This window comes from Tachypleus tridentatus, chromosome 10 (assembly GCF_004210375.1).
Source record: "Tachypleus tridentatus isolate NWPU-2018 chromosome 10, ASM421037v1, whole genome shotgun sequence".
NCBI classification, from domain to species: Eukaryota; Metazoa; Arthropoda; class Merostomata; order Xiphosura; family Limulidae; genus Tachypleus; species Tachypleus tridentatus.
In genome coordinates this window covers 18,712,613-18,728,162 of record NC_134834.1, presented here as the reverse complement: position 1 = coordinate 18,728,162, position 15,550 = coordinate 18,712,613, and positions in this window count along the sequence as shown.

Here is a 15,550-nt window from a genome sequence, read left to right as displayed (position 1 = left end):
AGCTAACGCGTCTAATGTAATAGGCCCGGCATGGCCTGGTGGATAAGGCACTCGACTCGTGATCTGAAGGTCGCGGATTCGAATCCCCGTCACAACAAACATGTTCGCTCTTTTAGCCGTGGGGGCGTTATAATGTAACGGCCAATCTCACTACTGACTGGTAAAAGAGCACCTCAAAAGTTGGCAGTGGGTGGTGATTGATGAATAGTCTTACACTGCCAAATTAGGGACGGATAGCGCAGCTAGACCTCGTGTAGCTTTGCGCGAAATTTAAAATCAAACAAACAAACAAAATCTAATGTAAGTTAGATTTTATACTGTGAGTTACGATATCGAAATGATTTATACATGTCTGTAGACATACCCCCTCCCACACATACGCAGTATTTACATGTCAAAAGTTTTAAAATGTGTAAAATGTTAGAGCTGTAAAACAAACGTATGATTTAATCATAGAAAAAAAAATTGTTTTAAACATATTAATCGTGCTTATAAAAAATATTATTTTCAAATACTTATTACAGCTTCTCCTAAGCAATACTGTTAATTCTACTTACTTCTATATGGCTTGAACAAATACTATTTAACTGTTACAAGTAAGAAGTTCGAAACAGCGTAATGATAAAGGAATGATTTAGCGGATGAAATAGATGCTTACGCTTACCAGTGGAATAGGCCAAACAAACCTATTCGCTTATTTCATCTTCCACGTCTTCTGTTGAACAGAAAGAAATGGAATTGTAACTAGAACCAACAGTACAATTATTGCTTTGAAGGCATTACTGTAACATGCAGTGTAGAAGGTTGTCACAGTAGCTCTGCAATCTCTCTCCTGACAACTCGCTTTGTGAGCATAAAAAATGCGTCAGTTTCAACGCCTCAACATCATTTTGTTTCTTTCAATTCAACTTTCCACATTTGAGTTTCCTTTTCTTGCAGAAAGGCACGTTAGTTTCAACGTAACTTCGAAGTGGATCACTTGAAAATGGAATTGGTTTAAAAGAGAGACAGAAAACGTCGTATTTTGTTTCTTTGTATATTTAATATCACAGTTCTTACATCTGGAAAAAAAATGTGTCGCAAGATATACTAATCATAAACCAATTAGGCTACGGATAACAAAATAAGTTTTCACCGAGTTTCAGCTGTTCTGTCCAATCAGGAAGAGGTTTACATTAACCGAAGTAAATATCAGGTTTCACACAGTTTGCGTTATTGAGCAGGAGTCACTGAGCTCAGCAGTCTAAGGAGAGTCATTTTAAAGTATGCGACCACTTGTCTACGGACACTTCTCGCCAAGGTTGGATACCAGTGTCACCTAGCGGTTGAATGTCTGATGAATGTCATCGCTAAGTTTGTCGACACAGCAACATTAAAAGTTTTAAATAAAGACCACGTGACGAGATATGAGAGGAACAGACACAAGTTTTGAACCCTCAAGTGAAGAATTCAATATTATAAACATGTACAGAGAGGTTACTCTCTGAGCTTCAACTTTCAATGTACAACATGAATGGACAATCGCTATTGTTAGGCACTGAAAAAAAACGTGTTTTATATGAATTTACATGCACATATACACACACGAACTGAGGGAGAGACACAATGGCATAACAGGTTGCTACAGAAATGCAGTGTAGAAACAAACAGGCCAATAGAAATTCTCTAGATTTTAACCACGATTTAAAAACAACAACAACTTAAGAAACATGTACATTAGGGTTAGATTATCTATCGAAGAGTTATAATTATGTTTCGTTTTTCATGTAAATGAACACAACAGACAACCATCCACGTGTTTGAAGGTTAGCAGACAAATACACAAACCGTTCATCTTTAGTGAAATTAACACAAACTACATTAGATACTTGGTATGGTCATTAACCGAGAGTAACGTAAAATCTCGTCTGATATGAATAACACAACCGCGAAAATTCGAGATGACACGTTCATCTAGATAAATAGAACACTTCCTGTACATATGTGTATCGCAGTCTAACTGCTTCAGACAAATCGAAAATCGAAGCGAGACATACAAATTCTTGTAGAAGCTAACCTGTAACCTACACATGGAAGTAAATGGAAAATTCAGTATAGCTCTGAAATTGAATTAGCTTAAGAATTCCTGATCTAATACAACACGCGATATGGAGCTATTTAGGATAACCGGCTTACGTGGAGATGAATGACCGCACTTACGTTTGATTGGTAGTTAGAAAAGGTCAACGTTTTCCTGGAAAGGTGAAACTGCTATAGGTCAGAATTCTCACGAAACTGACATAGTTTAAACCAAGTAAATGAAAGGAAACATTGAGTAGCGTGAATAATTCTGTTTCTCCTGAATGTTGAGTTTTCTATCAATACATTAGGATCACACACGTTGTTAAAATTCTTTGTTTGTTCTGTAATTAGCATAATCTATTGATATACGACGAGTGTTATTAGGTTTAAACTTTCCGGTTCACACGCCCAAAGCCACTTACTTAGCAGATAATGTAAACATTGTGGAAAAATTTGGTAAAAAAATTACAATCCTGGCCAAATTTACCAAATATCACCACCATATTACCCTTCATAAATCATCGCCGATACACTTTAATAAACTATAAAATACAATTATGGATAACGAATACCACTAGAGTGGCAAGAACACATCATCAGAAACATTAAAAAGTAGGGGCTAGACAGCCACGACAGTATTGTTGGAAGTACTCGAAAGTAGGGACTAGACAGCCACGACAGTATTGTTGGAAGTACTCGAAAGTAGGGACTAGACAGTCACGACAGTATTGTTGAAGGTACTCGTAAGTAGGGGCTAAACAGCCACGACAGTATTGTTGGAAGTACTCGAAAATAGGGACTAGACAGACACGACAGTATTGTTGAAGGTACTCGTAAGTAGGGGCTAGACAGACACGACAGTATTGTTGAAGGTACTCGAAAGTAGGGGCTAGACAGCCACGACAGTATTGTTGAAGGTACTCGAAAGTAGGGGCTAGACAGCCATGACAGTATTGTTGAATACACTAAAAAGTAACATTATTCATTAGAACAGTAGACGTCGGCACTAAAATATATCAAAAGCCACTATATTATTATTAATGACACTAAAAAGAGATAATGCCCATGAAAGTATTATACTAAAGACACTAGAAAGTACCAAGAACTGAGTTAGTAAAAAACAAATGTCACCAGATGCGCAGAAAGGGTAAAAGAATACACGACAAGAACATTAGTCCACGCGTGCGCACTAAATATGTGAAGTGTTCTTAGGGGTACAAACTGTTACCAGGGTTACCACGTGCAAGCTGTAGATATTCTATGCACTACCAAATAATACAAAAAAGAAACAAGAACATCTCGCCTCGCTCGAAAATTTTAGAGACTAAGTTGCGAAATGTCACGTCTACGTTTAGACTGGCTGTCGGATATGAAAAAGAACAATTGATTCGAAAACGTCCTCTTTTAAATATTTCAATAATATCCTAATTTAGTGTGTACTTCAGAAATACTAACACAACCGTAATTAGTAATACAGGTAATATTGTTTCAATAAAAGACACAGCAGGAGTTCGCCTAGTGGCAAACGCAAACGAACGTGGCAAGGGTTTAGTTTAGAGAGAGAGAAATCAGAAGAATTCTGTCTCCAAATGGGCTGATAAGGAACGTTGTGGTTCCTCTTCGTCCCCTCACGTGATAAAATGTTGAAATTTGCATGTTTTTTTTTTTTTTTTCTTTTATTTTGACTCTTTTAAGGTGAAGAAGTGAGGTTGGTCATAATACTGATGAGCGAGACAAAGGCAGCACCGGAGAAACCAGCCAGGCCAGAACCCAAAAAGCAGATGTCAAAGTAAATGTGAACGCGAAACGACCCGTTTCAGGGCAGGGCATTAATGTTGCCTTGGCTGGGATCTAAAGATCCCATGCCTGAGAGTTGGCTGTGGGGGAGAAAACGGGAGTGCCCCGAGAAAACCCACTTCTACAGGCGCAATATCCTAGTGGGCTGAACCACGAAGCTACTAAGGTTCGAGTCATGTTACCAATGAACGCCATTCATATGTTTAAGGATTAGCGAATCATTAAAAAAAAATCGACATTTATTCCAATTATTACGTTCGTTGAGTAGGAATAAACTTTTGGGGTGGTGGGCCCTAGTGACAGACAGTTTTTATATTGAGTGTTAATTTCAAATTATGGAAAGCTATTCTTGAAATCTGGAAGCTTCTATCCTAAATATGTCGCATGAAGCACCGCTTCGATTCAAAACTTCATTTGTGAAAATGTTTAATGTGAAAATAAATGGAGTTCTATTTTTAATCTAAGTGGTACCTGGTGATCACGTGAGCTAATCAACCATGTCAGAGACTCCTTGGGTTCAGGTTTAGGGAAAGTCGACAAACAAACAACCACATCCGCAAGGGCAAATTAGAAAGTAATATGACGTGAACACGTTCCTTACGTCATAGTTTCGTGATATATTTTTTTAAAAGTTAAGGACCTTTCATTTGTTTAATTTTTTTACGTTTAAGATCTTCGAATTATGGGTTCAAAACCTGCTTGGTTTGTTTTAATTTATTCGGCATTGTAGAAATGAGCTTTCTCATTCGCAAAAGATACAAACAAAAACAATGCTACCTCCCTTTAGCGGCAGTTACTTTAAAATTGGTTAGAAGAGCGTTTCTAATGTAGTAGGTTTGGTTTGTTTTGAATCTCGCGCAAAGCTACACGAGGACTATCAGCGCTAGCCCTCCCTTATTTAGTAGTGTAAGACTAAAGGGAAGGCAACTAATTATTACCACCCACTGCCAACTCATGGGCTACTCTTTTACCAACGAATAGTGGGATTGACCCTCACATTATGACGTCCCCCACGTTTGGTGTGATGGGGATTCGAACCCGCGACCCTCAGATAACGAGTCGAGCGCCCTAACCATCTGGCCATCTCGGGCCGTTAATGTAGTATAAAATACAGCCGAAAGGGGGATTTGTACACAACGGGAAAAGATGAATGTAGAATATACAGTAGCATAATAATATACTTCCGGCTTAACCTGTGCATTCATAATAACAGAAATACCATGAATAATAATTAATTTATGAAAATAAAACGTTTTCATTATCAAACGTAAATCATGCGATTTTAAAGAAGCCAATGCGGAAGTACACTGAATCACGACAGTTGTTGGACAAAGCTCTTTATTGGCTCTCGATAGGAAAGCGAAAGTTCTTGTTTCGGTTTAGATATAAATAAGTACAAGATAAAAACACTAAATAAATTTTAATCTCGCGCAAAAGAAAAACAAATTTAATATATTTGGATCACAGAAAGCTAACTATTTAGAGCGAGACTATAAATCAACTTGGTAAAAGGAACATAACTAATTAAATATTACGTTTCCATTGATATGAATTAGAATGCGCTGTTTCATCAGTTGAGTGCACTCGCTGCTAAAGACGTTTTCGTCCGTAATTCCAATAGTATTACGTGATGTTCGGCCAGCTTCAAAGATTTAGGTTAATCACAAATACATACAGCTACCGACTCCAAACAATTTGTTTAATAAGAGGATAATAATACGAATTAAAATCATATAGTAATAAGATAGGACATACTAAATATCCTAACTAATACCGTTAATGAAAGAAATAATAGTATGCGACTTTAACGAAGGTTACACTTGATGTTCAGTCACCATGGATAAATTCAAGTTGTTAATTTGGTGCCGTCTTCATAGCAGTCCTTAGAAGCACTGTCTTTGTGTTTGTAATGGTAGTGATTTGGACTAGGATATTCCTGATGGACAAGTTGGGAGTTTCTTCCCAGACCTCCAACAATAATTAGGATGTTAATTAATTGATGTATTTTAATGATTTCAAAAGAATAAAAAATGCCTACAAATGTCCAAATTCAGACGTACAAGACTGTGGTATAGATTTATCCGCAACAGCCTAAAATGTCACAAACGAAAGACCTCGGTGAATCTCTCAAATAGCCCGATGTGGCTTTGCTATAAGGAAAACACGCACGCAAAAGACCGTACGCTAAATTGGAATAATTCTAAAATAAACGGAATATAAACCCGCACAAAGAAAGTAAATATAAAAAAACATTTACATCAAAGTATATAAATCGGCAAAAATTCTAATGTGGGCAGACAAGGATAAAAACGTCTTGATTTGTGATTTCAGCCCATGTTTCACAACGTACACTTAAACCTTTAAATTTTTGAAACAGCCTCTCACTGGGAAAACTTTTAAAAAGCTTATAAGAGAACATAAAACAGAAGTATTAGTAGATTACAATCAGTTGTAATTTATTCGTTTTATATCTTATTATGAATTACGTTATTTCAGCTTTTATTTCAGTTAAAAAATGAACACAAAGTTTTGTTCTATAATCAACACTATTTTTGTTCTTTCCCCAAATATTTGGTCCTTAGGATTTAGGAGTTTGTTGCTGATTACAAATTAACACGTGCACTAATTCTTACTACTTTTAAAAACAAGAGCTCCTAATCTATAGAAGTAACAAGGCATTATTTCGAATGTATGACACATTGGCCGGCAATGATAACAAGTGCAGACCTAAGTCAGAGGTCACAAAACCATGTAAAGTTCACTTCATAAGTAGCCAAATTTATTCATGAAATTCTTTTTCCTGCAACTAAATGTTGAATTTATTTCACGTGCATAAATTCAGGTTTCAATAAAAGCATCTAAACTGAATAATGCAATAAGGCTTGCAATGGTTTGTTCTCATGCGTTTCCCTCAACCTTGAAAATTCATTGTCCTTGCTGGCACAATTAATAAATTAAAGATTTGGACACTTTACGATGTAAGAATAGTTCTTCAAGACCAGTGTTTTCGAATGGTTCGATCCGTACGGCTTTATCGAGAACATATCAACATAAATAAAAGCACAAGTCATAATTATAATCAAGGAAAACATACAAAACATAGCCAAATATACATAAAAAAAAATCGTTTAGCGGAATAATAGAATGACAAACATTATTTATACGTGTAATGTTAGTGTAATATAATTATTTGTGGAGAACATGTTCGTAATACATTTATTTAGATTTTCAGAATAAAATATATATATGTAAAAACTGCTCGTTTGGGTTGAGAGAATATTTTACGTAGAGGAGCGAACAACGTTTCGACCATTGATCATTGTTGTAAAATATTTTCTCAACCCAAACGAGCTGTTTTTACATATATATATTACCTCTACAAGTGGGTTTTCTCTACATCACTGATTATTATTTCAGGATAAAAATTAAACCAGCATTTAGGTCGGTCATTCAACTTATGTAATTCTTAGAAACTCAGAGTTTTGTATTCGTTATAAAAACCGAAATATGTTCTCAGCTTTCGTTCTTGGAAACTAGGTATTACGTCTGTTGCTGAGTAAAGTCACAAAGACAAACATTCAAATATGAACACATAAGCATACGTACTCAAAGACAATTACATACGTACGCATGTGCACACAAACCTATGCTAAAAAATGTGTACTGGTTTGGTTTGTTTTGAATTCCGCTCAAAGCTACACGAGGGCTGTCTGTGCTAGCCGTCCCTAATTTATCACCTTACAATTAGAGGGAAGGTAGCTAGTCATCACCACCCACCGCCAACTCTTGAGCTACTCTTTTACCAACGAAAAGTGGGATTGACCGTAACGTTATAACGTACCCACGGCTGAAAAGGCGAGCACGTTTGGTGCGACGGGGATTCGAACCCGCGACCCTCGGATTACGAGTCGAGTGACTTAACCACCTGGCCATGCCGGGGCCACAAAATGCGTACATTGTATTAAAACTGCACGTAGCTGTGCGAAACAGCTTGTGTAAAATAACTCGTGCATGTTTTATTCACTACACAAACATCAACGTAATGCGTTCTGATTTGAAATTAATCCAATGAGCCATTTCTGCGTTAACGAGGTACAGAATGGACAAGAAGTGTCTTGTGTTACTTTGACGAAATGAATAAACAGTTGTGTAATCCGAGTTTACGTTTAGGTTTTGTAAACAAAAGTAAAACGTGGAGCCGAGTTGCTTCCTTGGTTTGATTTGGATACTAAATTTTACGTTAAACTATACGAGGACTATCTGCGCTAGCCGTCCCTAATTTAGCAGTGTAAGACTAGAGGGAAGGCAGCTAGTCATCACCACCCACCGCCTACTCTTGGGCTACTCTTTTACCAACGAATAGTGGGATGAAAACAGTGATATGATACTAAGGTCTTGTAAGAAGTTTATGGTGAGCGTTGAAAGAAATTGAGGAGATAAACTTTTAAAAATGCATTTTTATAACGTCAGATGACGCTTTGATCCCTGGCATTCAGAGTGTATGTGTGTTTTCTTATGTAGCAAAGCTACATCGGGCTATCTGCTGAGCCCACCGAGGGGAATCGAACCTCTGATTTTAGAGTTGTAAATTCATAGACTTACCGCTGTACTAGCGGGGGGCGATTCACAGTATCAAAATTAAATATATGCTATTCCCCTTGGTGGGCTCAGCAGATAGCCCAATGTGGCTTTGCTGTAAGAAAAACACATACACACAAATATATACCAGCATGCAACTTCTGTAAACTGGTATTTACATTTACTTTTTCCGTCTACCGACTGCACGTGCCTGTTGTATGTGTCATTATGCCCTTTCTGCTCATAGATCGCCGATTTTTCTCACTTCGTACTGTTAAGTTGCACGCAAAATATGTTTAAATGCTTAGCTTAAAAGTTGCTTTTCCACGATTTTTCCTCAGTTAATATTCCATGTCTCAAAGTTTTCTTTTTATTCATAACTGATAAAAAAAAGTGTTTAGTTTTTTTTTTAAAAAAAATACGTTCCTCCTTCTAAATTAGATAACTATTTTATAAGTTTTTCAACTTTATCGCTTTAAGGACTTTGACAGAAGATTACGGCTGTTAACCCTATCGTAAGTTGAGGTTGAAATCGTCACAAAATAACGAAGCTCGGCATCTGAGAAAAAAAAAAAATGGTTCTCGATAAAAAAAATATGTCCTGTTTAAAAAGGCCTGGCCTGGCCAGGTGGTTAAAGCACTCGAGTCGTAATCTGAGGGTCACGGGTTCGAATCCCCGTCACAACAAACATGCTCTCCCTTTTGCTGTGGGAGATTATAATTTAACAATCAATCCCACAATTCGTTGGTAAAAGAGTAGCCCAAGAGTTGGCGATGGGTGGTGATGACTAGCTGCCTTCCCTCTAGTCTTATACTGCTAAATTAAGGACGGCTAGCGCAGATAGCCCTCATGTAATTTTGCGCGAAATTCAAAACAAACCAAACTGAGTTTAAAAGTATGTCGACCATAATAATATTTTACAAGTAGGCACGTGCCTCACATCCTGGAAGTTATCGACTATAACGTATTTCTTCCATTGGTTGCTAGGTGACGAATACATGTTTACATTCCTTTTTAAAACGTAGTTACTTCTTAGATCCCGCATATGATAATTTCGTAACCAAATCAGATAGATATAGACAAAACTTTTTACATTTCAAGGATTTCTAGATCAAAAATTCAATTTGAGCACCAACTGAACTTCAAAATAAAAGCAACGTAAACAATGCTAACATTCTGTTAGCTAATGCAAATCGGAATAACTAATAAACCTGTAGGGGGTATTCCAATCTACACGCCTATTGGTGAAATGAAATACAATACCCTTTTACAAGCAACCTCAATGTTGTACTTTTCAGATTGGTGAGTTTATAACTCTAGAGACCCAACATAATATTGCACTTTCTAGTATTAAGCGATTATAAACGAAACAATAAACCCGTACAAAATCTTAACATTATTCTTTCCAGTTAGAGGGGTCTTACAAGTCTATAGACCCAACGTAATATTGCACGTATGTATAATTTCGGTTTATATAATTAACTTAATGTTATACATTCTACTTCGAAAACCGTATGATTTCATATATCTCTATCTATTCCACTTTCTAGTTTGATGAGTTTAGAACCCCATGATATGACAGTATTTTATAAAATATTAAAAAAAACCCACGTGACCTCGACTTGAACTTTTTTTCAGTTTCAATATATATTTTTGATATTTACAAAATATCTACTGTACAGTACCCCACTGGTGCAGCAGTAAGTCTACGGATTTACAACGCTAAAATCAACGGTTCGATTCCCATCGGTGGACTCAGCAAATAGCCCGATGTGGATTTGCTATACGAAAACACACACCATTCTATAGTGCCTGCAAAAAAAGAATTGTTCTTCATAATCAATCTTACATGCATCTAAACTCAGTGAGTTCCATTGAAATTACCTAAAGAAGCATTTCATTCATGAAATGGTATTTATAGCATTGGTTCACTTGTTTAACCAATCACATTTCATTGGTAAAGACAGGAAATTAATAATTATATGACTACATAATATTCTTAAGCGTTCTGTGGGGCCCAGCATGGCCAGGTGGGTTAAAGCGTTCGACTCGTAATATGTGAGTCGTGGGTTCGAGTCCCTGTAGCACCAAACATACTCGCCCTTTCAGCCGTGAGGGCGTTATGTGACAGTCAATCCCACCATTCGTTGGTAAAAGAGTTGACGATGGGTGGTAATGACTAGCTGCCTTCCCTCTGGTCTTACACTGCTAAATTAGGGACGGCTAGCGCAGATAGCCCTCGAATAGCTTTGTGCGAAATTCAAAAGCAGAAAGTGTTCTGTGGACAAAACAAGTTACCTGACTCGCGACATGGAACTAGTACATGTTTAATAAACAATGAAACATTTCGATCTGTAGTTCTTACAACTACAATTTTTGTTAGCACACATTGGCCATTCCACACTCAGACATTTGGTTTTCAAATAGATTTCTTTGAATGTTTAACTAACCAAATCGGCCCGGCATGGCCAGGTGGTTAAAGCACTAGACTCGTAATCCGAGTGTTGCGGGTTCGAATCCCCCCATTACACCAAACATGCTCGCCCTTTCAGCCGTGGGGACGTTATGATGTGACGGTCAATCCAACTAGTCGTTGGTCATTACGTTATGAGCATAGTAAATATTAATTTAAGCATAATCGGTATAATTGGCTGAATGAAATCCAACTGAAACAAAAAAAAAAGAGGAAATCCTCACTAGCCTCGGCTGTAATTAGATTTCAACTCGGTTAAGAGATGGAGATATAAGGTAAAAACTTATACTTAAAAAAAAAATCAGAACCGTTCTATCAGCCTTTATGCCGCAACTGAAAGCTCTGTTCCTTTTCTCTCTGAAAGTGTTCGGTAAGATATTCGTTACTTACGAATTTTACGTCTGCTAGTTCGAATGTACTACAGTGAATTGCATGTAACCGTGTTCGATAAACACTAAAGAACGCGTACATGCTATGGATTTCTGGTAAATTACTCTACCTTACTAGTTCGTTGGCAACTAAGTTGTGCAAACATTCCCGTGAAAACATATTTCTATCATGAATCAAAAAGTGTCATCCATGACGAAGCGCCATCTGTTGCAGGTTGACAAAATTATCACACAAGCCGCTGTCTGTTCAATTTCCTTTAAGCTACTTTTAAAATGGTGAAGAGAAACAGATTGACATTTTCTATCAGAACGGCTGTATAATTCATATAGAAAATATTTTGGAATTCGCAAACCACATAAAACATACAAAACGATAAATATCATAATTAGAACTCCACACAAATATATACAAAACGAAACATTTCATAATTAGAACTCCACACAAATACATACAAACCAAAACATTTCATAATTAGAACTCCACACAAATACATACAAAACGATACCTTTCATAATTAGAACTCTACACAAATACATACAAAACGAAACATTTCATAATTAGAACTCCACACAAATATATACAAAACGAAACATTTCAAAATTAGAACTCCATACAAATACATACAAAACGAAACATTTCATAATTAGAACTCCACACAAATATATGCGAAACGAAACATTTCATAATTAGAACTCCACAGAAATACATACAAAACGAAACATTTCATAATTAGAACTCCACACAAATACATACAAAACAAAACATTTCATAATTAGAACTCAACACAAATACATACAAAACGAAACATTTCATAATTAGAACTCCACACAAATATATACAAAACAAAACATTTCATAATTAGAACTCAACACAAATACATACAAAACAAAACATTTCATAATTAGAGACTCCACACAAATATATACAAAACAAAACATTTCATAATTAGAACTCAACACAAATACATACAAAACGAAACATTTCATAATTAGAACTCCACACAAATACATACAAAACGAAACATTTCATAATTAGAACTCAACACAAATACATACAAAACGAAACATTTCATAATTAGAACTCCACACAAATACATACAAAACAGAAACGTTTCATGATTAGAGACTCACACAAATAAATACAAAACAGAAACATTTCATAATTAAAACTCCACACAAATGCATACAAAACAAAACATTTCATAATTAGAACTCCACACAAATATATACAAAACAGACATTTTCATGAATTAGGACTCCACACAAATGCATACAAAACAGAACATTTCATAATTAGACTCCACACAAATACATACAAAACAAAACATTTCATGATTAGAACTCACACAAATATATGCAAAACAAAACATTTTATAATTAGAACTCCACACAAATACATACAAAACAAAACATTTCATAATTAGAACTCCACACAAATACATACAAAACGAAACATTTCATAATTAGAACTCCACACAAATACATACAAAACGAAACATTTCATAATTAGAACTCAACACAAATACATACAAAACGAAACATTTCATAATTAGAACTCCACACAAATACATACAAAACAAAACATTTCATAATTAGAACTCAACACAAATACATACAAAACGAAACATTTCATAATTAGAACTCCACACAAATATATACAAAACAAAACATTTCATAATTAGAACTCAACACAAATACATACAAAACGAAACATTTCATAATTAGAACAACACACAAATACATACAAAACGAAACATTTCATAATTAGAACTCAACAGAAATACATACAAAACAAAACATTTCATAATTAGAACTCAACAGAAATACATACAAAACGAAACATTTCATAATTAGAACTCAACAGAAATACATACAAAACGAAACATTTCATAATTAGAACTCAACAGAAATACATACAAAACGAAACATTTCATAATTAGAACTCAACAGAAATGCATACAAAACGAAACATATCATAATTAGAACTCCACACAAATACATACAAAACAAAACATTTCATAATTAGAACTTCACATAATTACATACAAACCGAAACATTTCATAATTAGAACTTCACATAAATATATACAAAACAAAACATTTCATAATTAGAACTCAACACAAATACATACAAAACGAAACATTTCATAATTAGAACTCCACACAAATACATACAAAACAAAACATTTCATAATTAGGACTCAACACAAATACATACAAAACAAAACATTTCATAATTAAAACTCACACACAAATACATACAAAACAAAACATTTCATAATTAGACTCCACACAAATGTATACAAAACAAGAACATTTCATAATTAGAACTCCACACAAATATGTATACAAAAACAAAACATTTCATGAATTAGACTCCACACAAATACATACAAAACAAAACATTTCATAATTAGAACTCACACAAATACATACAAAACAAAACATTTCATGATTAGACTCCACACAAATACATACAAAACAAAACTTTCATAATTAGAACTCCACACAAAACATACAAAACAAAACATTTCATAATTAGAGACTTCACACAAATACATACAAAACAGAACATTTCATGAATTGGACAACACACAAATACATACAAAACAAAACATTTCATAATTAGAACTTCACATAATTACATACAAACCGAAACATTTCATAATTAGAACTCCACACAAATATATAGAAAACGAAACATTTCATAATTAGAACTCCACACAAATACATACAAAACGATACATTTCATAATTAGAACTCAACACAAAATACATACAAAACAAAACATTTCATAATTAGAACTCCACACAAATACATACAAAACAAAACATTTCATAATTAGAACTCCACACAAATACATACAAACCAAAACATTTCATAATTAGAACTCCACACAAATACATACAAAACGATACCTTTCATAATTAGAACTCTACACAACTACATACAAAACAAAACATTTCATAATTAGAACTCCACACAAATACATATAAAACGAAACATTTCATAATTAGAACTCCACACAAATATATACAAAACAAAACATTTCATAATTAGAGACTCCACACAAATACATACAAAACAAAACATTTCATGATTAGAACTCCACACAAATACATACAAAACAAAACATTTCATAAATAGAGACTCAACAAAATACATACAAAACAAAACATTTCATAATTAGACTCCACTGAAATACATACAAAACAAAACATTTCATAATTAGAACTCACACAAATATGTATGCAAAACAGAAACATTTCATAATTAGAGACTCCACACAAATATATACAAAACAAAACATTTCATAATTAGAACTCAACACAAATACATACAAAACGAAACATTTCATAATTAGAACTCCATACAAATACATACAAAACGAAACATTTCATAAATAGAACTCAACAAAAATACATACAAAACGAAACATTTCATAATTAGAACTCCACACAAATACATACAAAACAAAACATTTCATAATTAGAACTCCACACAAATATATGCAAAACGAAACATTTCATAATTAGAACTCCACACAAATATATACAAAACAAAACATTTCATAATTAGAACTCAACACAAATACATACAAAACGAAACATTTCATAATTAGAACTCAACACAAATACATACAAAACGAAACATTTCATAATTAGAACTCCACACAAATACATACAAAACGAAACATTTCATAATTAGAACTCCACACAAATACATACAAAACAAAACATTTCATAATTAGAACTCAACACAAATACATACAAAACGAAACATTTCATAATTAGAACTCCACACAAATACATACAAAACGAAACATTTCACAATTAGAACTCCACATAATTCCATACAAACCGAAACATTTCATAATTAGAACTCCACACAAATACATACAAAACGAAACATTTCATAATTAGAACTCCACACAAATACATACAAACAAAACATTTCATAATTAGAGACTCCACACAAATACATACAAAACAGAACATTTCATAATTAGAACTCCATACAAATACATACAAAACAAAACATTTCATGATTAGAACTCCACACAAATACATACAAACCAGAACATTTCATAATTAGAGACTCCACACACAAATATATACAAAACAAAACATTTCATAATTAGAACTCCATACAAATACATACAAAACGAAACATTTCATAATTAGAACTCCACACAAATACATACAAAAATAAACATTTCATAATTAGAACTCCATACAAATACACACAAAA